At 34.0% G+C, this 25,349-nt stretch overlaps 1 pseudogene; it reads right to left on the bottom strand.

The window, feature by feature from the left end:
• Positions 1-7,996: 7,996 nt before the first annotated feature.
• Positions 7,997-25,079, bottom strand: LOC127845949 (TBC domain-containing protein kinase-like protein; annotated as a pseudogene).
• Between the last annotated feature and the right edge of the window lie 270 nt (positions 25,080-25,349).

The raw sequence follows: 25,349 nt of genomic DNA on the forward strand, positions 1-25,349 counted from the left end.
ATTTAGTTATTCTGCAAATTCAAAAAATATACGATTAAAGAGAACATCAGCTATTTATAACGGGTAAATCGGTACATTAAACACGCTCTCAAACGCTTGCGCACTTCCCGAAATCGAACCCGTTATTACGTGTAATGGTGGTATTTGCAATAAACTAACACTTCACCGGTATTTACCCGTGTTATTAACAAAATTATTACAGAAACATTCCCCCCTACCCGTGTATTTGACACGAAATAGCGCTTCATAACTGGGAATTCGGTGAAGTTTTACGCGCTTTCTGACGCCGGGTGGGTACCTCAATCCCACATGTTATTGCGTATTAAAGTGATATTAATCATATTAAACATTGCTTATGGGACATTTATCAATCACTATAATTTGAAGCGCAAAACCAACACAGTCGTTTGGACATTGTCTGATATAAAATTAGCATTGTACGAAAGGGAATACGGTCAGGCTATTATAAATTAATAAGGCTACCAATATCAGACGCTCGCGCAGGTACCGACTTCTGCGAAGTTACCGCATTTATTGTTTAACTAATATCAGTAATAATAACTCTTTTACAATAGCATTTATCGATACGTATTTATTAAAATAATAACAAAATGGTTTTCACTTGTTTCTGACACACACAGAAACGCGATTTTTAACGGGGATTTCGTAAGGTTACACGAATTGGGTACCAAAATTCTCAATTATTTTACATGCACACATAATACATACTTAATAATGCTTAGTTATTGCTTATATGACATTTCAAGTTTGTGAAATAAATAAATGTTCTTTAAAGGGGATCTCAATAATTTTTTAAGCTTCCACTCGCTCTTGTCAAGACCGCATTTCCGCGTTGGAAATGGTATAAATTTAATTCATCTAACTTATCTTTCTGGATACCAAATGTCAGAGTTGCATTAACCCTTTTTTACACCGTTTAACCATTTTTCATTTCCGTTTTTTCATCCGAACAAAATATAGAAACTCGTTTAAAAAATGAGATCTAGGCATACGAGCTCCTAGTGTGGATTAAAAGCGTTTATTGGTGACACCACATGAGCGCAAATGTGTAGATACCGTTAAAAAGATAATAAATCACATGTCACCTTCAAATAACATGTATGATGTCAATTAAGTGCATTACTATCAGAGTAATAAAACACAGCATGAATTAGGCTTCATGGTGGGTTTTATTTCTCTTTAAGTAATGCAGATGAACCTCGCTTCTGACCTAGTAACTGATAAAACTATTTTAAAAAAGTGAAATATTATGTGATAATCAGATCGATAACATAAACTATTTAAATCTGCTAGTATATCCGATAAAAATATATTATAATTGTCTTTGAAAATGTTGACGTTCAGTTGTTCGTGGTGACGACCGCATGTATTTATACATCTCTTACAGTTCTCAAGATCTCTTTTCGGCTTTGGAAACTATATAAATTAAATGTCACCAACTAATCTTTTAGGATATCGATTGTCCGAGTTACATAATCCCCATTGACACCGTTTAACCATTTTTAATCGTTTTTTTTTAAGAGGAAAACAAAAGAAACTCATTGGAATAAAAGTGAACCTTAACATGTAGCTTGTCTAGAAAATGGCGGACAGGTCGTTGCTAACGAGTGCGCCCGATTAATCGATCGCTGATTGGTGGATCAATTCTAGTGGGTGGAGCGATCATAGATAAGGCGTCATGTCAATTGCAGTGATGATTAGATGAACGAAGAAGTTGTTTATCACATGTTAAATACTTATAATTAATAAAGGACATAATTACATTGACTTGTTATATTGTGTTGCAATTGTTTTTGCAATAGGCTTTACAGTTAACATACCCTGGATACAATTTTACTTTTAATAGATTAACTGCTATTGAAAGATGAAACCCTTTAACAGGGTGTATATTTTAACAAATTTACTTTGGGCTAGTAATTTTGCTGCTGGGCTACTTGTCTTTACCATTCCAGTAGCCCGAATGGCTAGTGGATAAAATGAACTATCGTGAAGACTAAAATAATATTAAAAGGTTAACTGCTATTTTATTATTTGAGAACTTTGTCAAATATTGAAGTTGAATAATTAGTTTCATTTAATTCTTAGAATTTTACATTATGACAATTACTTATTTATTCATGTTAGGATGTTGGGATAATTAATTTAATAAAATATTATGGTTTAATTGATAAGAAAACCTTAATTAAGAAAGGAAATTTAATCTGGTTGGAAGCGTGCTATTAATGGGTATTACAATCAAGCATTCACACACCTGACAAGGCTTTATCAAAGTGTCAACACAGATAAACAAAGACTTCAGTTACACACATTGACAAATAATTATGTTGGGCTGGGCAATTCTAAGACCTGGTATTGTATTAAAAAATTCCATTGTTGTTCACCTGATATTTTGATTATTATTTTTATTTAACTGCCTATAAACAAAAGTGTTTCATTAAAAAAATTATTATTTTTATTCTTATTATCCATTAAGTTGTTGGATTTTCTCTCATTGAAGGATTAGTGATAGAAGTTGTGTTTTGTAATGTTGTGTATTGAAACATATTTTAGTCTGCAATTATCAGTATTCTTTTCAAAGCCAGTATCAAATTCACACCATTTTATGTTATAATTTTTTTAAATGCTACTTATACACCAATACCTCATGATTTATTAAATCTACTATAATACCGCTTGTATGCTCCTCTTAAAAATGTTTTGAAATGTAATGTACTTTTTACAAAAATTGTACTCAATTCAAGTCCACTTCAATCATACAGTATGTTCTCATTCCATACTACAGCCTTATCTCTAAGCAACCCCAATCAGTAATAGCCTTATCTACCATTAGATAATCAGTACCCTCGTCAGCTCTAAATGCCTGACAGATTATCTGTTTATTGATACCTTTATGGGTGTGAAAAAGGTTGTTTTTTAGGTGTTGTTACTTTGTTGACTGATTATGTGACAAATATTTTATTATTATATTTCCCATTTAAAAATAAATATAGTAATTTTATAAAAATTTCGAAATCTTGCATAACTTATCAAATAAAACAATTAGATTATTTCCAAATAATGTATCCAATACCATTATTATTTATTTATACACTTTTTACAAATATAAACTGTTTTAATGAATAAAATCAATCTTAAATAAAACATAAACACATAATAAATTATTTAATGACATAAAAACAATAATAAGATATTGTTAATAATAAGGAATTGTTAATAACAAAAACAAACATCAATAGATAAAAAGCACAGTTATGTTTCAATTGCAAGTAATTTTATGAAAAAAAAAGAAATTCTGAGAACATCTTAATATGCTTTTATTAGAACTTCATAAAAATAAAAAAGAATACAAATAACTATCCTTAGAAAACAGATATTTGTAATTACTAAATCCTAAACAAACAGCAAAAGATCAAAAAAAAAATGTCCAGGAGCAGGGGTGAATTGTTTTGGGGGTGAATTGTCTCCTCGGGGTGAATTGACATGACGCCTTATCAGTGATCGCTCCGCCCACTTAATCACGTGGCTCAGCGGGAAGAAAACCTAGACAAGCTTTCACCAAAATGGCTTCTTTGCCTATAGACTGCATATAGATTAAAGCGATATTCCGGATGATTTTATGGACTTGTTTAACACCATATTACACTTGTAAAGGGGTTGATGCAATTTAGTTATTCTGCAAATGCAAAAAAAATATACGATTAAAGAGAACATCAGCTATTTATAACGGGTAAATCGGTACATTAAACACGCTCCCAAATACTTGCGCGCTTACCGAAATCGAACCAGTTATTACGTGTAATGGTGGAATTTGCAATAAATTAACACTTCACCGGTATTTACCCGTGTTATTAACAAAATTTTTACCGAAACATTCCCCCATACCCGTGTATTTGACACGAAATAGCGCTTTATAACTGGGAATTTGGTGAAGTTTTTACGCGCTTTCTGACGCCGGGTGGGTACCTCAATCCCACATGTTATTGCGTATAAAAGTGATATTAATCATATTAAACATTGCTTATGGGACATTTATCAATCATTATAATTTAAAGCGCAAAAACAACACAGTAAGTTTGGACATTGTCTGATATAAAATTAGCGTTGTACGAAATGGAATACGGTCAGGCTATTATAAATTAATAAGGCTACCAGTATCAGACGCTCGCCAGTACCGACTTCCCCGAAGTTACCTCATGTATTGGTTAACTAATATCAGTAATAATAACTCTTTTACAATAGCATTTATCGATACGTCTTTATTAAAATAATAACAAAATGGTTTTCACTTGTTTCTGACACACACAGAAACGCGATTTTTAACGGGGATTTCGTAGTAAAGTTACACGAATTGGGTACCAAAATTCTCAATTATTTTACATGCACACGTGACATAATACATACTTAATAATGCTTAGTTATTGCTTATATGACATTTCAAGTTTGTGAAATAAATTAATGTTCTATAAAGGGGATCTCGGTAATTCTTGAAGCTTCCACTCGCTCTTGTCAAGACCGCATTGCCTCGTTGGAAATTTCCGCTTTGGAAACGAAATAAATTCAATGTCACCAACTAATCTGTCAGGATATCGATTGTCCGAGTTACATAATCCTCATTGACACCATTTAACCATTTTTAATCGTTTTTTTAAAGAGGAAAACAAAAGAAACTCGTTGGAATAAAAGTGAACCTAAACATGTAGCTTGTCTAGAAAATGGCGGACAGGTCGTTGCTAACGAGTGCGCCCGATTAATCGATCGCTGATTGGTGGATCAATTCTAGTGGGCGGAGCGATCATAGATAAGGCGTCATGTCAATTGTCTTGGGGGTGAATTGTCCCGCTTCCGGGGGGAAGATCAAGGGCAATAGTTTCACAAGTGAAGAAGCTGGCCTTGTCTTTGGTTTTATTTTCAATGCATGTTGCCTTAGCGCTATGTTATGACACTGACACAAATAGGCGTTCTTGTGTCACTTTCTGTTTTGATGAAATGGATTTGACTGTTTGCTGCCTTTCGGAACTTGAAATTTGGGCAAAAATATATCCTCTGCCCCCTTAACCCTTTGCATGCTGGGAAATTTGTCGTCTGCTAAAATGTCGTCTGCTGAATTTCTAAAATTAGCATTTTCTTTGATTTTTTTCAAAGAATACTATCAGAATAGCAAACAGTTTGGATCCTGATGAGACGCCACGTTTTGCATAGGCCTTTAAAATTCGGTTCCCGCACTGAAAGGGTTAATGGATGTTATCCACTTTTATAATTGATTTTTTTGTTGTTGGTATTGAATGTATTTACTACAACAAAAATTTTGTTGGTCAAATGTTGAAAAAAATCCATTAATTGAACAATGATGAAATTATTCACATAATTAAGTGCAATTCAGTGTCGTTACAGTACTGTAGATTTCGTCTGTGTGGTTAATCAAGTGTATCTACTGTAGATTATTTTTAATTTATTGAACATCATTTTTTCACACCTGAGGATGTTTACGTCTGCTGCATCTTTTAGGCTTGAAAGCCACAGGTTGTGAACAAATGTGTGCATGTGTGCATATATTTTATTTCTTAGTTCCTTCCTCACCTGAATAATTACATGACAGTGTGTGATGATGAATATGTATTATCATGCTTATGACAATGTGTTAACCTGGAGCTCCTGCAGTTAAGACTCAAAATGTGGGAAGAATTTTCAATATTAAGAGCTTAATTCTATGCATTAATCTCTGACTCACTGAAAAACATATTTTAAAGTTGACATGGTCATGTGCCACGTGGATCAACCAGAGTACCTAATTTTAGCTCCACCTATATTGTATTGTTACCACCGAAACAATTTACATGGACCCTGGTCCCAGAATGGAAATCGAATACTGGTTGCTGGTGTGACTGCACCAAATTGGCCTTTATTATCAGGCGATCAATTACTTGTAAATGAAAATCTACGGTGGAAACTTTTTCGCATTATAATTATTATTAATATTTATTATTGTTACAGTTACATGTAAGTTGTGTCAATACCATCAGTGAATTTGTAGAAATATGGGATATTACGTAACCAAATGCATTGATGGTGTGCACATCACAATTTCAGCAAGAAAAGATTTTTCAGATACCAAATAGACAATTTTATGTGTTAAGTTTCTTTTTGATAAATTAATGCAGTTGTTTTTTACTAACAATATAATATCACCACTATTGAATGCCCATAATCTATGAGCTGTTAGTTTGTTAGTTTCCATTTTTATTTAATGTCATTTATTAATTTAAAAAAATCCAAATAGTGCCTTATGCCCTTTTAAATATGCATCCAGTCTTATCTTATTTTGTCACCTTAGACCCCTAGAGAGCACAGTCACCCACGGTTTATTAGATTACAATCAGTAACACAGTAACTGATAAGCTGAAGGACACACTCCACACAAATATCTTATTATCTCCAGGTCAAACAATCTTGAGATTTGAGGGTTTTTTATTAATTTTAAATGAATACGAAATAAGTTGTTTTTTATTGAGGAAAACAAGTATTATAATAATTGTTTTAAACAATGTGTTGGCATGGTAAATCTATCAGTTGTATTTGATTTAATTATTGAGAACAATGGGTTAATGAATCTGCAGATTAATTTCACAAAGACAATATTATCAGTTTTAAATACATAGTTTTATTTGTTTGTAATACTACTGGCAATCTTCTTAGTTTTTTACTACAAATCCTTACTTTTTGTTTATCCCTTTACCCCTTAGATACGTATTTTGACGCATTTGTAGTCACTTAGAAAGTTATATTTAATTCAAGACCTTTCTTACTAGATCCAAGTTTTAAAGGCTTCATTTCCAACCCTTAGATACTGATGAGCAGCAAACAGCATAAAACCTGAACAGCCTGCGTTTTATTCACAGGCTGTTCTGAAGTTATGCTGTTTGCACATAGCCACTTCCACTTTGCTTTTGTGTGGGAAAGGGTTAAACAAGTGTTATATTTTTATGCTTCCCGAAATAAAATTTTGGCGGAGCATATAGTGGCCAGTTTGTCCTCCTTCCTTCCTTCCTTCTTTCCGTCACACTTTTGTTACGGTTTCTCAAAGCGCCTTCAACACTTTACCGATCTCTTTCATATTTGGCATGTAGGTACCTTGCATGGACCTCTACCTTTTGATGAGGTTTGAGGTCACTGGGTTCAAGGTCAAGGTCACCGAGGCTAATAATAGATTTTCCGTCACGCTTTTGTTACAGTTTCTCATAGGGCCATCCGCCTTCACTACTTTACCGATCTCTTTCATATTTGGCATGTAGGTACCTTGCATGGACCTCTACCTTTTGATGAGTTTTTAGGTCACTGGGTTAAAGGTCAAGGTCACCGAGGCTAATTATATATTTTTCCGTCACACTTTTGTTACAGTTTTTCATAGCGCCTTCAATATTTTACTGATCTCTTACATATTTGGCATGTAGGTACCTTACATATATAGACCTCTACCTTTTGATGACGCTTGATGTCATTTGGGGTCAAGGTCACCGAGGCTAATAATAGATTTTTTTAGGTGGTTATTAACACATAGATTGACAAAGCGCATCATCGGGGAGCATCCATCGCTTTCAACGAAACTTGTTGTTAGGAGTTTACTAAGGAGTTATAGTGCTAGGGTTAAAAATGATTGAAAAAGTACCAAACAAATATTTGTGCAAATGGGGTGTCACTGGGCCAATTGTTGTACTGCTCATTTGACACTTTACAGTAAAACAACCTTTGGGCCATTTTGAAAATAATCAATAACAATGTCACGCACTAGTTTTCCTTAATACTATAAAGCGTAGGAAATTATATTTAAATTTTACAAAAGCAATAAATGTTTCCAATGCCAATAACTTCAATCAAATTAACGGAAAATGCAACCAAACACGATGATTTAAGTACACCTTTTCATTGTTTAAAGGATAAATTGCAGATTTGGAGCTGTATAATGCAAATAAAATATGTTTTAGCCGGAGTTTCTCGTAAAAAACGGACCAGACAAGTTTGAAATGCTAACTGCAGAGCTCCTTCTGTACACTTCAACTGACAATATGTAGGATACGACATCAAATGGACAGAAACTCATAGATTGACTTACATTAGAAGCATTTCTGCCCCTAAAGCCCGCCACGACCATCACTTCACCTCTGTTCTGTTTAACTGTCGCCACAGCTGCACATGGTACAAAATCAACTTCAGGTGAGAATGCGGACTGAAATGGAATGTTGATACTTCCGGGCATCGTTCCTCGTCGGAATCTTAATTCGCAGTTTAAGAAATTCCTTCTAGTGAATTCCATAGGCCGTCAATATATTCCTTAATGAATCAGCTTGATAAAGTTGAAACTTTATAAAAATTATACAAATTGGAAAAAAAAACGAGAGCGGTTGCAGATGTTAAGAGTGGGTTGTTGTCCCAGTAAATTGTATACAATCTAAAGTTTGCTCGATCCCAAAAGCTTATACGTCAATATATTCCTTAACTCGTTTATCAGCTTGAATTTTTAAAAATAAAAGTAATAACTCTTCTTTAAGTATACACGGTAAGGATTTAACATTTTACTTACGTACGTACACAAATAACGTTAGCTGACGAATGCTATTTGCAAAATTTAAAAAAATTAACAACAAATAAAACATCTTCAAATTATGTTTTAACAGGTAATAAAGTTATAGCGTTTTTATCTAAGTAGTACATCAACCAAGGTGTAATAAATAAAATACCGCGCATTACATTTGATTGGTTTCAGTTAACATACATCGTAAATCACAGCCATTAAATGTACGACAATCAATTGCACATGTTTTCGAATATCAAGTATACGTTTCAAATGATGTTTTAAAGGTATGGTTTTAAAATTACATATATGAGCTGAATCATCCAATACAATAAAATAAAAATGAACTCTTAAACATAAGCAAAAGTCATTTTTTAATTAAGAACCTTTGTTTCAACTGTATAAGGCAAGCAAACTATTGATCATGCAACAAAGTGCAATTGCTTCAAAAGCAAATATAAAATGATTTAAACTGGGGTCGCCTACGAAAACGGTTTATGCAAATATAATACTTTGCCACGCGCGAAAATGTTTACATATAGCCACTCATGAAATGATAATATTATCTTAAACTGATCAAAACACATAACCAATGTAAACATTTTTACACTGTATTACCAGGCATTGTCAAACAGTGCGAGTGTTGATATTTTGGGTGATTTTAATATAAACTTCATCTATGTTAATTGATAAAAAAGAGCACTTTATAATCATTTAATTTCATTTTCCTTTAACGCCGGAAGGAAATTACCCAATGCAATCTAAAGCGTTAACTGAAAATTACGCACCTTCTTTTAGCATCAATTCTTGTAACGAATGCAATCATATGGTTAGGTTCATAAAAGCTTTGCACGAATAATAACAATGTATTAATGCATAGAACTTACATGTTCATGTCTATTAACAATAAAGGCATCACCGGCTAACACATTATTGAAAAGTTTAATTTATTGCCAAACAATAAAGGACTCGTGTTATAACATTACTGAAAGGATACTCGTCCGGACTCCTCACATCTATGACCAGCAGCATTGGTTTCACGTTAGTAGTGGTCTTCGTGGGGCTTCGTTGAGCGCCGTTACTAAGGTAGTCACCCAGTTCCAGCAAGTTCTCCGCGGGCATTTCTCCGACTTCAATTCATCCAACGACAATGGTTCCATCGACTGAAGAACATAAGATGAGCTTCAAAATGATTATGTGTAAAAACATCAATATACATCACTCAATTGGTCTTTCAAAAGGACCCGATGGCACAATACTTAACATTTTCGTTTCGCATGTGTAATTATATTAGTTTCACTCGGCCAACTTTAAGCTAAGGGTCGGGGCTCAATGGTCTGTTGCATTTCTTTATAAAACTATTCAGGCTAAATGTTTTAACTTAAGTACCTCTGTTTTTAAAGAACCGATTATTGGTGAGTGTTCTTTAAAGACCAGGACATTTTGAATAAAATACGATCATGTCATGTCATAAACCAACACCTTTTTCTACTTTTGGAACCTTTGAGCAATCCATTCTAACATGTCTATTGCATCCCGTGTATCGTTGATCATACCCCTTTTCAATATTACAAGCTTAGTTTAAAACATAAAAAACATGTTTACCAACTCATTTGAAGCCTGATCGTTGTAGTCACGTGAGTAATACGACGCATTCGGCGTTTCCTCGGCTTTTTTCGCAACAGGTCGGGCATGTTGGCGATAGGTAGCGCTCATGGTTGTCCTGCAGAAAATCTTAATGAGTTTTTTACACACTGCTGAATGTCGAGCTCTGAAATATATGCCAGTCAAACGTCACGAATGTGTTCGTTAAAACACTGAATGGTACATGTGGAAAAAAGCACAAACAAATAAGCAGCAATAGTTATAAAAAAATTATTACAACAAATGCAGAAAATTTTGGATCGTTTTGCCCATGTCACTAAGGTATATTTAAAAATGGTCTTTATTAAAAACCGTTCAAGCATACAACATTCATGGCATATCGGAAAACAACAATATACACTCGTTAGAACCAAATGACAGCAGACGATCGTGAAACTGTTGCAGAATGGCAACTCCAACACAGAGCGGAAACGAGGAGTTCCCCAGCAACAGTGTATCCCACAAATGGTAGACTTTATGTAGGGGGAAAACATCTGTAAATCATAGGTAAAAATGAAAATATTTAGTTATTTACAACTATGAAAGCCAGACAATTTGCCAAATGTTACGGTAAATACATTTTATACAGTGGTATACATGAGAAAACTAGACCATAAATGCCATTGACTTTAAAAAATACCAGTGTAAGTCTACTGTGAAATCAATAAGTATGCACTTACCTATAAACATCTATGACTTACTGGTTAAGAATAAAAAAGTTGTCAAATACCACATGCCAACGGTATGGGTCTTATCGTTTCAGAAGAAACAATTATTTAAGTATTCATCATTAAATACATATAAGGAAAACTAGTCAAATTTAGAGCAGGGTCTATGTTGAACCAAGGAGAACAACCGCAACTACCTTATTAGAGAAACACTATAGGGATAATACATGTTTTCGAGGGCATGACCAAGTGCGCAGGAACGGATTTTGAGAGCGCCCGCAAATGATCATGTCCGAGAAAATTTGTATTTTCGCTATTATTGCATAAACCAATCACACATACCAAAATAAATTAAAATAACATTGACAACAATATGTCTTGTTCATTCGACATCGACAGAATAATTCGATTATTTTATTGACGTCATACAGTTCTAGGTTGTGTTTTACATATGCCTCACTCGGTCATCATCAGATATGACGAGGCTTAACCTTCGGATAGGCAGTTTTCGATTTAAAATGTGTTTTAAGTTATAAGTGGATTAATGCAAAGTTTAAATGCAGCCGCGCAAAGTAAGAAATGAGGAATTATTCTGGAATTTACTTGTCGTGACGGATAAATGTATCGTCAGAATAAGTCATTGTTTTCATTGATGTTTCTTTCGTACAGGTCTTTCTTATTTCGTTCAAACTAAATTTCCTAAAAACTCATACTGCCAACATGTTGTCAATGAAGTATTTCAAGCATATAGCAGGAACGTTGAAGTTACATAAACACTAACATTTACATCATAGTCTTTTGAAAGTGTTGAGTAAATAACCTTAACTTCATTGACGTTGCCACTAAATAAAGCTGTTGTCAAGAGAGTGCAGACGGTAAAATTTGAAAAGAGGATTGAACCATTCATTTCCTTTATCCCTGCATTCATGTGGAAACTGGTTCTTATTCAGTTCCCCATTTATGCTTGGACAGTCGTCGAAGGCTGGAGTTATTAACAAAGTTCATTATAACTTCATTAAATCCAATGAAAATGGGAAGCAACTGCGCGTGGACCAGTTTATGGATATGAAAAAAATACAGGGCTTTTGCCAAGTTTCTGCAACCCGCCAGAGGGCATTATAGAAAGCGTTTATGTGATTTGGAGTAACATAAAACATAGCAAACCTTCGAATTGAATAAATTTTAATTCCCTCTTATTATTGTTCAATTTGAGTTGCGATGCTATGATGTTAAATTTTATGTACACTTACATGTTCCATGAATGTTGCTGGGCCAAGTGTGAGGTTGAGCGCTCTTTAACCGGTTTGAACCCCACGTGCTTTGAATTGACCGTTTCAAAACGGTGACTCCAGTATTTTGTTACACTGTGTGAAATCTGTTTCGTATTGTCCTGAGTCGTATTGGTTTGGCACTTGGTCACTTAAATAACGGACAACAAAATTGTGTATAATAAGAAATGCAATACTGCTCCAGCAGCTGGAGTTTCACTTCTTTATATTGGGAAAGGATTTTAAAAAGGTAAACTATATTCCCATAAGGAAAACGTGTTACCTCAGCTCGAAGACAATTTTTCCCTAAGCGGCATGATTTAAAAAAATTTGTTAAGATTCATAATACGATGTTGCATGGAAAGTAATTTTCCTCTGAAACTTATTATTTTAGTGACGATGTTTAATCATAGATTACTATAAAAGTCTAAATAAATCGTTTGACCTTTTGAACGTGACCAGTTTTTACCCTCAGTCATATTCTGACAAATCTGTGAAGGTGACTTCTATACGATTTAACACATAAAAATGAAACCCCATAGCCTTGCGCTTTCTGAAAAAGTTTCCACATAAGCAGCGGACCGTACCGATTGATTCTGTGAACGATGTTCAATCAACGAGTATTCCTGTGAAGTTTCATTAAAACTGGTAAGCCGATTGTTGACGGTACACGATTCCGAACAGTCACACACAATATCTCAACATCTGTCTCGGTTGAGTTAAAAATCAAGCACTGAAAGCTTAACAATAATTCACCGATTCTAAGTTAGTTCACATAAGAGAAGGACCTGATAGTCGCTGGGACTTTTGACATACGACACTCATTTTCGCATCATTAAAAGTCAAAAATAAACATGTTTATGTGAATGATTGTTTCAAGCATTCACCAAAAGACCAGTTAACTTACGTGCAAACATAGTCAAGAACCACGGTATAGCGTACAACTGCAAAATAAACAAAAGGCCTATGTTTGCCGTTGATCGCTTTCTTTAGTTCACTCATTAATAGTACACTATAGATGTATAAGGTTGGAGAAGAAATTTTTTAAGTGTATCACAATATACAATTATTAAAAAATCTACTAGAAGGAAGAAGCTTCTTTAGACCATTGTATTATGTTAATACCAAATATCGAAACCTCAGGGTCGTGTGATTTCAGAGGAGATCGTGTATACAGTATAAATGTCAATATACGCTATAAATGTCAATATACGTTATACAGGTCAATATACACTATACATCTCAATATACACAAGTGGGCGACACCCACCACAACCCACTCTGGCGCGGCCAGTTCTTATCATAGGAGCCTTATTTGAACAAGCTTTGAACAGAACAAAAACATAATGTAAACGATCAAATATCTTGGCTCCCACGCAGGCACATTTGTAGTCTGTGAGATGATTTTTGAACTTCCACTATATACTTTATAAAGGAAACAAATAACGCACATATCAAGACCATTTGACCCCAGAGGAATGATATTACACGCCAAATATCAAATAAATTGCCTCGCGTAAAACACACGTTTCTGTTTAGCAAACCAAACAAGATATAACAGTTAATCAAAAAGCGATATGCATTTGAATTTAATTCCTTCGACCATCTTAATTTATTATATTTAAAATAATTGAAAAGTTAAACAGATCAGTTACCCGAGATGATTATAAAATTGTTAAACAAGAAAATACAGTATAGGCCATTGTAAATATTCCGTACGCATATTTTAGGAAAGCAAATAGGTTATATATTCGTAACGGTCTACATACATCTGGTATGAATCCAAACCCTTCCATGTGATTGGACAGCTCATGATCATGGAATGCTATCAAATGACTTAACACGGCCAGGTATTCTGAAAAGGGGGGGGCAGAATTCCAATATATGAATGCTTTTAACATCCATGACCCTCAACAAAGACAATGAAATTAATTGAAATGCATGCACCTAATGTGCACCTATCCAATGAATAGTTTAAGTGCAATATTTTGACAGCCTTTGTGATAATGTGTGCTAGAAATAGACCAGTTTCACAATGCTACCGCTGTTGCTATTTTTAGATATCACGTGACGCGTCGAATTTCAGAACGAGGCTGAACGTGTATAGAACTTTGGCGGAGGATATTGATGATAAACCAGTTTGTTTTTATTAATTACATTAGGGATTTTCATGAGTACTGACACTGGTTACAATAACGGCAAACATATGCATACATGCATGTGTTGTTAAGTCAATAAATTGATGGGGGGGGGGTCATAAAATAAACATTCTTACACCTTAGTCATGTTTTAAAGCCATAGTATTTAGTACCACTAGTGTAAACGTGTATGTACATTTTATGTCATCTTTATTAAATTTTAAGATACGCACGATCTTCAGAGCAAATGTGGTCTGAAGAATAAACATTGATAAATGCACAAAACAAATCTATACATACGTCGTATAATACAAAATGTTATTATATAACTTAAATTCTCAAAAGTATGTTTGTTGGTCTGTACTGCTTTTCATGATTGATCGAACGTGCAAGATGTGTGTTAACTCAATCATAAGAAAACGCAATATAAAATTCAAAGCATATGACACTATTTAAATGTTATGTCTTTTTTTTAACTTGAATTAATTTTCTTTTACAGTGAAAGACAATATTGAAAAATTATTTTATACAGGTGAAAAAATACGAACGTGGAGCAAACTGAACTGTCTATGCATGCACCTTTATTTCTCTTTAAACGTGATTATGAGTGATAAATAAATATCACTTTATGTAATAAATCTCTTTTGTCTGTATTTTTCGGAAACATTATATAAACCCGTTGTGGTCAACGAAACAGCTTGTTTTAATTTTGTTCTACTATACACTAACGAATACTCTTCGTATTGGTATTAAGCAACATTCTTTCACAAGGACAATCGTTCCTACGATAATTTTAACAAGGCGGACATTCGTTCATACGTTGTTAAAACTACCCGGATATTGATTCCCACGATATTTTGACATCCCGGACAATAGTTTCAACATTATTTTGACAGATCGGATATTCGCTCCTACACAGTTTTCACGCCCCGGTTTCTGCAAGGTTTCGCAAATTTCAGATGTCATTGTAAGTCGATATATTCGAATATCTTTTTAACGTTATCATTCTTATGATCACGATAAAGTCTTACATGCAACATTATAAAGTATTACACAAAATATGAGAACAACAAAAAACAACAAACTATTTTAATAACGACACATTAAAATACCAAATAAATGCCAAGAGGGTCATATTATTTTGAAATAAATGTGATAATAATGACCGGGATAGCAAATATTCAGGACCGAATCTCCGGGCTGTTAAAATAACGAAGGAACAACTGTCTGGGCAGTCAAAATTATGTAGGAACCATTATCCGCATTGTCAAAATAAAGAACGCACGAATGTTCAGGTTGTCAAAAACATTGGAACGAATGTCCGCCTGCGTGAAAAATAGGCTAGGACGAATGTCCAGCGTTCACTTATTATTATAATAAAACTTGCTAAGATCTATAAAATATTTAGTTAGAGTATTTGGCGTTACATTAGTTTTAGAAATGACTACGTAATACTACTACCACGATAGACATTGGGGTATCATAAATGATGTCCAATGACCAGGCATCTACCGCACGGGTGGTTTATGACACAATGGTGTTATTTAGTATTTGTCGGCACCGTTTCTGATCATAACGAGATTATGGGTTTGTGCTGAACACAGGGGCTATTAAACCACATAATAAACAAGACAGATCTTTATTCGAAAAGCGCGATAAAAAAGCTCTATCAAAGAGTGTCAAATGTGTGAAAAAATGAAGAAAAACAAGTACTTTAATCAAGACTTTTTAAATGTATTAACACTCAAACTGTGAAGTACATAATTTATTACTTATTCTGACAATGTCATATCTTAATCGTTATATCGCCGAATGTTCAAAAGAGTGAAAGGTTGAAATCAGATGCGACGTTGCGTGTGACTATTGTAAATCGTTACACGTTCAGCCTCGTTCTGGAGTTCTGCGAGTCACGTGACTTAGCGCTCTTATAAATTTTGGCCTATTGTGAAAAGGGTCTATTGTGTCATATAACAACTCCAAAATAAAGGAACATGTGTTTCTGGTTATTGCTCAAATAAATATACATGTACCTGATTTACATATATTTACCTAATTAAGCAGTTTACTTGTAGCTATGATACTGTGAGTAAATATTTCTTGAATTATTAAAGATTGGAATCGTTTGCGATTTAAAAAATCGATCCAAACTTTCCCACATTACTCATCAGTAATTAAAATACTTTTATACTTTGTTTGGTATGGTGGTTAATCATTTTTCTTGATTGATATTTAAGGCTAAAATTTACTTAAACAAACTATTGGTTAAACTCAGAAATAAATTAACAAACGAAGTCTTGTCCGTAAATTTTAGCACATGAAAGTAGAGTAAAGCAGAGAGGTTTAATTCTTGCTCCAACCAGATTCATTTACTTACCTTGGATGACAGGTGAATTGTCTTTTCAAGAAGAAGTTGTACACATATTTGGGGAGAAACACCTTTTAAAAAATACCAATAAATTAAGTTTGAATGGCAAATTGCATTGCATCACAATCGCTATTTTTTCTTTTCAAGACAAATAAGCAATATTCATTAATCTGTTTTCAATTAGTATTTCTAAATATTCTAAGAACTTGGCATACAACGAGATAATGAACATACCCGGTGTGTCAATGTTGTACGCATGGTGCAAGTTCTAAGCAGAGTATATATTAACGAGATATAGACCATACGTTTTTTATAAACTATATCTGGTTCTTTTAGAGTACCAAGAACATGTGTTACGGAAACTACTTGGAGGCGCTATGAGTTTAACCTTGATTAATAAAGGTTTAGTGACAAAAAAATGAAAAGTGGAGAAAACGTGTCTTAATTTTTCGATTTTATTTATTAATGTGTAAAGCGCTTAGATCGGCAATATTGTTCTTATTAAAAAAAATCATTGGACGCAACTGTGATTTAAATTAGTGTCGAAAAATACCAATACAGTCATTTTATATGTTGGTAATATATTACAAATGTACGACCGGAATAAGCAACTTTCAGCGAATAGATGTTAAATAAAGGAATACCAATAAATGTGATAATAAAAAGCGATGAATAAAATCATACAAAGGTTTAAATATTTGGGTCCAAATACTACATGTACATAACAAGTCTCCTTGCTTCAAATTGCTAACAATTAGTCTCGATAATAACTGCAATTTTGTTTAATGCTAAGTGATCAATTATTGAGATAGCTCGGATTATTAATTCCTATTAATTGTCTCGCTAGGCTGACTAATACAACTTTTTTTCAAATCAAATGTTTACTAAATGCAGTTCGATGCCTGTCAGTTCACTGATTATCATAACAAATCATCAGAAAGAAGTTTATATGAATAGCATATAAGATGTTTTTAAAACACAGTTACAACTCACAAATGCGTAATAACACTCAATATTAAATTTGAAGAACAAAAAACTAACATATCAAATGAATTTAGAAGTTATTATCATTATCGTGTCGAGTGGGTATTGATTTAAGCTTATTAGCTTATCCTCTTGGTACAAACGTTGTTTTAAAATTCTGACCACTTTTTATCCGATTCTGTGCTCAGCGTTAAATTATCCACCAGTGGGGTTTTTATGCAACCTTTCCAAATCCATTTACATTGACACTTCTTAATATGACACATTTCAAAATACTCTTTCACGGTACATCTTAAACAGTACATTATCGACTTTGTTGCCTTGTAAGGAGCATAATTCAATGTTTTCATCTTTTTTACGAAACAGCGTCATCGTTTGCATTTTGTAAAACATGACCTCATCATATTCGGGTCCTAAAAACGGTGCTAAGACACGCAACGACGCACACAAACACAACATAAGTTGAAGATAATCGTTACGCCTATCAGTACTGCAAGTAGCAGTCCGGAAAAATATGTTTTAAATCAAAGGAAATCTATTTAAATCTAATATGGCGCTGGAAGTATTATGTCTTACAAAACATTTTACGCATCAAAGCTAAAGTGGTACGGGTATAATACGGGTAGAAAATATGTTTGCTCTCTGGTTATTATAATGAACTACGGTAATTGTCTCCGTAAAGTGATAAAAAATCGGTTCTTTACAGGTATTTATTATTAATTCAAATACACGAATACAACCAATTTTCAATTGCGCCGAAAAATATGTATATATCAATTCTTCAAAGGAGTTCAATTTTTACCGACGCATGGCACTTGTATATTAGAAAAACTTACAAATAAATCACACATATATTCGGCATCATTTTGCTATATGGCGAATATTTGAACGTTGATATATTTGTGGGTAGAGTGTGTTGAATAATAACTTCATTACAACAGGTTATGAATTCCGCCAAACCTTCGTCTTTGAAATGCAGTGCGAGAAACGGAGCGCAAAGGGAGTCCAGCCCCTGCTAGTACACATACTGCGGATGACTGACCACCCACGCCTTAAGGACTCGCTTGAATTTAGCGTGCGCAGTTGGGGACGCAAGCAGTTCATGGTACTGGTGACAGCGCGGAATGTCCACTGCGATCTAGGAAATACGTGCACAAACTGTAGTGTTTTCGGCACGATTTTTTTTCTTTGACTCCAGGATGGAAATACATTGATTAAAATAAAATACCGACGCACAAGACACACCAAATATGTATGAAATCTGGTTACTAACTTGTATATTTCAAGTAAACGTGTTTACTTAACTTATACATGTAGATAATAAACCTACCGTTTTTGTTTTGCCAATACAAATACGCCATGTTGTTTTTAAATAATTAGAGACGTCGAGTATATACATAACATTACAAAATTAAAGACGTAAGTGCCCATGGATGGTAACTTCGGATGAATAACTCACTAAACATAAACTGTACCTGACGATCAGTACCAGTTGGTGTTTCCTTATAAATACTTTCTGCTTGTATATCTCCCTGAAATACGTTCAAATAAATGAAAATATGTTTTTTTACAAAGAAGTAATCAAATAATGAGAATATGTTCGTCGTTCAAACCACACGTTTTTTAAACGATCATGTGTAACAAGAAGTCATGTGTACACATTGCATGCAACATAACTAATTTAAAAAATCATTTAAAGCAAGCTTTAAGATATTACAACATAAAGGATTGATACAAATGTTTTAGTGTATAGCTACCATGACATCTAGAATGGCCGCCCACACGAGGTTTCTAAACAGCGGATATATGTCAACCCTGGCTTCCCATAGGATGTCGTTTCGTACAGAATCACTCGGTGAAACTAAGATAATGATAAAAGTGTCCTCTTGATTATATTTTTAAGTCAAGATTTCACCAAACAAATGTGACATAAAAGTCTGCTCGGTTGGCCTCGGCATTGATCAACAAATGCCGCCATGTTTTTACTTTTAGATATTTAAAGAAAAAAAATAAAGAAACGATATCGTAAAAGACATAAGCTTAATCAGTAACAATTAAAAACAACTTCTGCGTTAAAGGAAATGGATGCGTGTCAAAATCTCCCACTGCAAACTGACTTACAAAAACAATTATTTTATTTTACGAATTCCAAATTTTGCAAATACGACGATCATCTGAGCAATGCGTGATGGCATTAAAGGCACAAACCAAATTGAGGCATTCCAGTTAAGGGAAAGAAGATCACTGATATTTTGTCCAATCAAGTTTTTTTCACTCAAGTAGAATATGGCTTGAGTATAGGCACATTTCAATTACAAACATATAAATTTGCAAATAAAGTTCGATAATCAGAATCAAAATGTCGGTTTAAAAGTATTGTAACGTTTATTTTACGAAATATTTGTTTCAAACACCACTTTCATTTCTTGGATCATTGAAAACGAGAACATTATACAATTAATAGTCTTTACAAACGCACAAACATATATAAATATACAAGGCATTTGGGGGTTTTAACCGGTAGAAAGGCATACCGAATTTCACACCAGTTACACCAGTAACACCAGTAACAAACCTGGTGTTCTATGTCTTTCTCTTTGATCACAAGCGGAAGATTGGCAGTATTTGCGAGGTCTGCGTTGATAAGAAATGTAGAAATGGTGTGACGGGAGCTATTCCTAAAACATCAACAAATAATGTAGATGCTAAGGCGAAAAAATCTGAACAGATTACTTTCCTACTGAAAACAGGTAGTATGCATATCAACTTATTTGATTTGACAATGATATGTCAAAAAAGTAATGGAAATAGAACATGTATAAACGAGTAATTTAATTATATTTGACAATCAGAGTATGGTTTTGATACAATTAATACATGTATTTTAATTATGAACGTCCAACTTGATCGGTTTACTCTTACAGCGTAAGTAAGAGACTGCTATATGCAAACGCATACAATATATAACACAGACGGATTTTTGTAACGATAGTTATAACAGAAATGTGGTTACGTTGATGGCGGTTTCTGTTTGACGCATGTGGCGTAAAGCTGACACCCTCTTGCGGCAAGTAGTTTGTATAATGCATTATTTTTAGTGTGTAAAATCAAAAGTGTGTGTTTAGGGACTGATAGATTGGTTGATCCAGCGTCAGTAACTTTATCCGTGAATTATGTATTCCAACGATAATTAAATATCAAATACAAACCTGGTGTAAAATGCATATTAAAACAAGCTTACTCATTTTAAAGTAGAGGATAGTACCCGTTTCCATCCATGTCTGACAACCTCTGAAATTCATCCAAAGATTACAAAGTTACTGTTATACGCAAACAAATATATTTAGTATAACGTTGTTTTTACTTATACAAGTTCCCCTTAATTACCAAATTAATATATTGAAGCAGAAATTTATTTTAGATTTATAATAAATTGTATATGTTCTAATGTTTCAATAAACAGCAAAATTTAGTATTACTGCAATTCAAATTTCGAAATAACAACATTTATGTTTCAGTTATAAATGAGAAAAAAAAGTATACAAAAGTTAGAAGACCTTTGCTATCTTAGGCCTTAAAACACTATAAACTGTTATCATGATAAAATCCCTGACAAGTAATTTCACTGTCTGCCAGAAGCCTTTAATTTATGATAACACAAATTAAACCTATTGCGCGCCAACATCAAGTGTGCACACCTGATGCAATGCGTCTGTTGCAATCAAGCCACATATAGTTACATATAATAATTATAACCAAGGCGCTAAACGGCTTCTAATAAAAAAAAATCTCTCCTAAGAAACGGTCTGTAATTAAAGTTATCGCATCTCTTTTCCCTTAAAGAGACGTTTTTCATCATTACAGCACGTTATCAACTAGTGCTGATGATAAAAAATGTTGAAAACCATCTCACATTAAAGCCGACAGTTAAATATACAAACGTCTGTACACACAGTATCATGGTGAATATATAGACGGCCTAAAACGTGACAATGTCACAACTCTATGTTAAAAACGTATTTATATTTCTCGTTTGATGTTTAATAAAATGACACAGAAAATGACCATTTATGAGCTGTGGAAAACGTTAACTTTTTTATTTAAGCTTCAATAAATCCGTTGCTAATATACTGAACAATTGTATCAACAAAAAAAAACGAGTTCAATTAAATTAAGCACGTAAACATGGGAAACAAAATAATAAAAAATCTCACGTTAAAACTTTATAATCGAAAAATAAAATATTGTCGCAGTGACTTATGGCAGGAATAATATACTGTCAAACAATTTAAAATTGCATGTTTTATTTTTTATTTGAATCTCCTGCATGCTTTATTTTTTATTTGAAACTTGTTAAACATGAAAAATAATAAGATGTGTGGAGTATGGCGTCAGCGTGATATACAGGTATTATTATTATTATTATTATTATTATTATTATTATTATTATTATTATTATTATTATTATTATTATTATTATACCGGATTTATATAGCGCCCTTTTCATGCAAGAGTGCACGTTCAAATGCGCTTTACATAAGAACATTTGACCTATCGCAGATACGAATACCATTTGCAACACTTTTTCAAAAGAAATCGATCAAAACTACTCAATTATACTATAAAACTACTCTATTATACTAGAAGTACTACGTAAAAACATGCACAGTAATCCTAGATTAGAAAGATCAACAAGATACTATAAAACTAACCTATGTGTATAGCTATAAGACAATTAATGAAACAATAAAATCTAAAACTTAAACAAGTACTACGTAAAACAACAAAACAAACATGCACAGTAACCATAGATTTTGATCGGCAAGACAAACCAGAGACAAAACAGAGACAGACACAAGGGTAACGTCAGGATCCATTACCACGAGTCCACAAACCCCCAAAGGAATAACTATGCTTCCTTTAAAAGCGTAAATTCAAGTTCATGCTGATTGAGACAAGGGTAACGTCAGGATACCATTACCACGAGTCCAAAATCCCTCAAAGGAATAATTATGCTTCCTTTAAAAGGGTTAATTCAAGTTCATGATGATTGAGATTTTATATAATGAATTGAATAAACCACTGCTTATATTGCATAAGATTGGAGGAAGAGGTGAGTTTTCAGTGCCTTTTTGAATGAATTCAGTGTTAAAGAACCTCGAATGTTTGATGGAAGTGAGCTCCATAGTTTGGGAGCAGCGTACATGAAACTTCGCTCCCCGTATGATACGGATTTAATCTTCGTTGGAATCACTAATGAAAACGCTTCGTTCTTTGATCTTAAGTTTCGCATTGGTTCGTAGACTTCAAGTAGGTTTTTCAGATATACAGGCGATTGTCCATTTAAGGCTTTGAACGCATTGGTAAGTATTTAGAAGTGGATTCTTTTTTCTAAGGGGAGCCAGTGTAATTCTTTTAGGGTCGGTGTTATGTGACAATAGCGGAACGTTCTTGTGATAACACGCGCCGCAGTGTTTTGAACATTTTGTAGTTTCTTGATAGCTGATGTTTGTGTTCCATAAAGCAGTGCATTGCAATAGTCTAGCCGAGACGTGACAATTGAATTGACCAAGGATTTTGTGGCTTTTGGTGTAAGATATTGCCTGATGTGACCTATTTGCCTAATCTGACCGAAACATGATCTACTTATAGCATTAATATTGTGTTCCTTGTTCATTCTTGAATCAAACCAAGCACCGAGATTTAGAACGTATTGCGATGGTTAAATTGTCGAGTCCCCTACTTGAATAGTTAACCCATCTACGTACATGGCGTTGTTTTGGCTTGAAAATACTATGACCTCGGTTTTGTCGGTGTTAAGTTTGAGCATATTTGTATTTATCCACGAGATGATATCGTGGAGGCACTTTTCAACTCGATTTAGTGTTTCGTCCTGGGCTGCTCATTCGGTGGGTTCAAAGGTGGGGTAGAGCTGCGAGTCATCGGCGTAGAAGTGATGCCCGAGTCCATGTTTTTTGCAAATATCCCCAACAGGTTTAGTATAAATGGTATACAATTGTTGGGCCTAACACAGATCCCTGGGGTACAATGGTCAGCAGCACTGGTTCTGATACCTTGCCTTCAATGCTCACCGTTTGGAAGCGGTCAGATAGGAAGGAAGCTACCCACTGTAGTGGTTTTTCAGCAAAGCCAAACTGTTATTCGAGGCGGTTTAAAAGGGTTATGTGGTCGATGGTGTCGAAAGCGGCAGAGAGATCCAGCATAACAAAGACAGTGACCTTTTTCTTATATAATGATTGTAGGACATCGTTTTGAACTTTTAATAAAGCTGTTTCTGTTGAGTGAAACTTCCTGTATGCAGACTGGTTTTCTTCATTTAAATTGTTTTCTGTCAAATTTTGATCTATTCTTTTGCTGACAACTTTCTCCAATAATTTTGAAACATATGGCAGATTCGAAACTGAGCGATAGTTTTGTAGTGTTTCTTTATCTAAGGTGGGCTTTTTAATAAACGTCTTATACGTGATGTTTTAAAGGATCTTGGCACACTTGCTGTTTCCATCGAAATATTGATGATTTTCAGAAGCCAAGTTGGAATAGGATCAAGCTCGCAAGATTTATTTGGGGATTGCATAATGATTTTTTCAACTTCTTCCTCAGTTGTCGGACGGAAATGTGTCAAACTGCATGTTTCTGCTGTTGGGTTATTATCATAACTCTGTTTTGAATTTGCTTGAGATAGTGCATGTTCAGAGATATCTTTTCTGATACCTTCAACTTTATTTATGAAAAAAATTATTGAAATCTTGTGCTAACTCATCGGATGTTTTGCCAGACGGTAGAGCTATTTCAGATGGGCCATCTAGTAAGCGTTTTATGATTTTGTGCATGCTCTTTTGATCACGACCACAGGATGTTACTTTATCTGAATAAAAATCTACGCGTGATTGTTCAACCTTTTGTTCATTTGGCGCAGTGGTTTCTATAAATTTCATGATCAAGAGTGAGTCTCGATTTTAGCCATTTTCTTTCCAAATTTCGTTTGATATTATCGCGATTGTTCTCAGCATATGTAAGTCACTCTATATTGAATCTTCAATTATCATAAGAAATTATGTATTTATTTCGACGCACTAAAAGCGAGTATGAATGACTTTACAGTGTTTCATCCACATGAATTTGAAACCATTTTCACAATTAACCAACGTGGATGGTATGACGTGTATCGTAGATTTGCAGATCGAATATGCATTGTAGAATATTTGTACAACATACGAACAGCGCTTAAATTACCCTCAAGATATGAATTGTTCCATACATTACAAGATGGTAAGAACATCACATTGCATTATCTTACATAGGCAGGATGGTGACGGACGGTTTAGCCTTGACCATGCCCACTTTCTTGAGGACGGCCTCCAGATCCCCGCCTGGACGCTTCCACAGATAGTAGACCTCCTCCATGCAGCGCTCCGAGAGGTATTCCACAACTTAATCTACAACGTGAAATACAAATAGTCCATCACTGAACCTGCAACGTGAAATACAACAAGTATAACACTTTACCTACAACAAGAAATTAACTTCGTCCAGCACTCAAACAGCAACGCAAAATACAAATAGTACATCACTAAATCTAAAAGTTTAAATACAAACACAAAATCTTCAACCTGAAATAAGAAACTAAAACACATATTCTACAACGGGTAACACACATAGTCCACAACTTTATCT

The sequence above is a fragment of the Dreissena polymorpha genome, chromosome 9 (genome assembly GCF_020536995.1).
Source record: "Dreissena polymorpha isolate Duluth1 chromosome 9, UMN_Dpol_1.0, whole genome shotgun sequence".
In the NCBI taxonomy this organism is placed as follows: Eukaryota; Metazoa; Mollusca; class Bivalvia; order Myida; family Dreissenidae; genus Dreissena; species Dreissena polymorpha.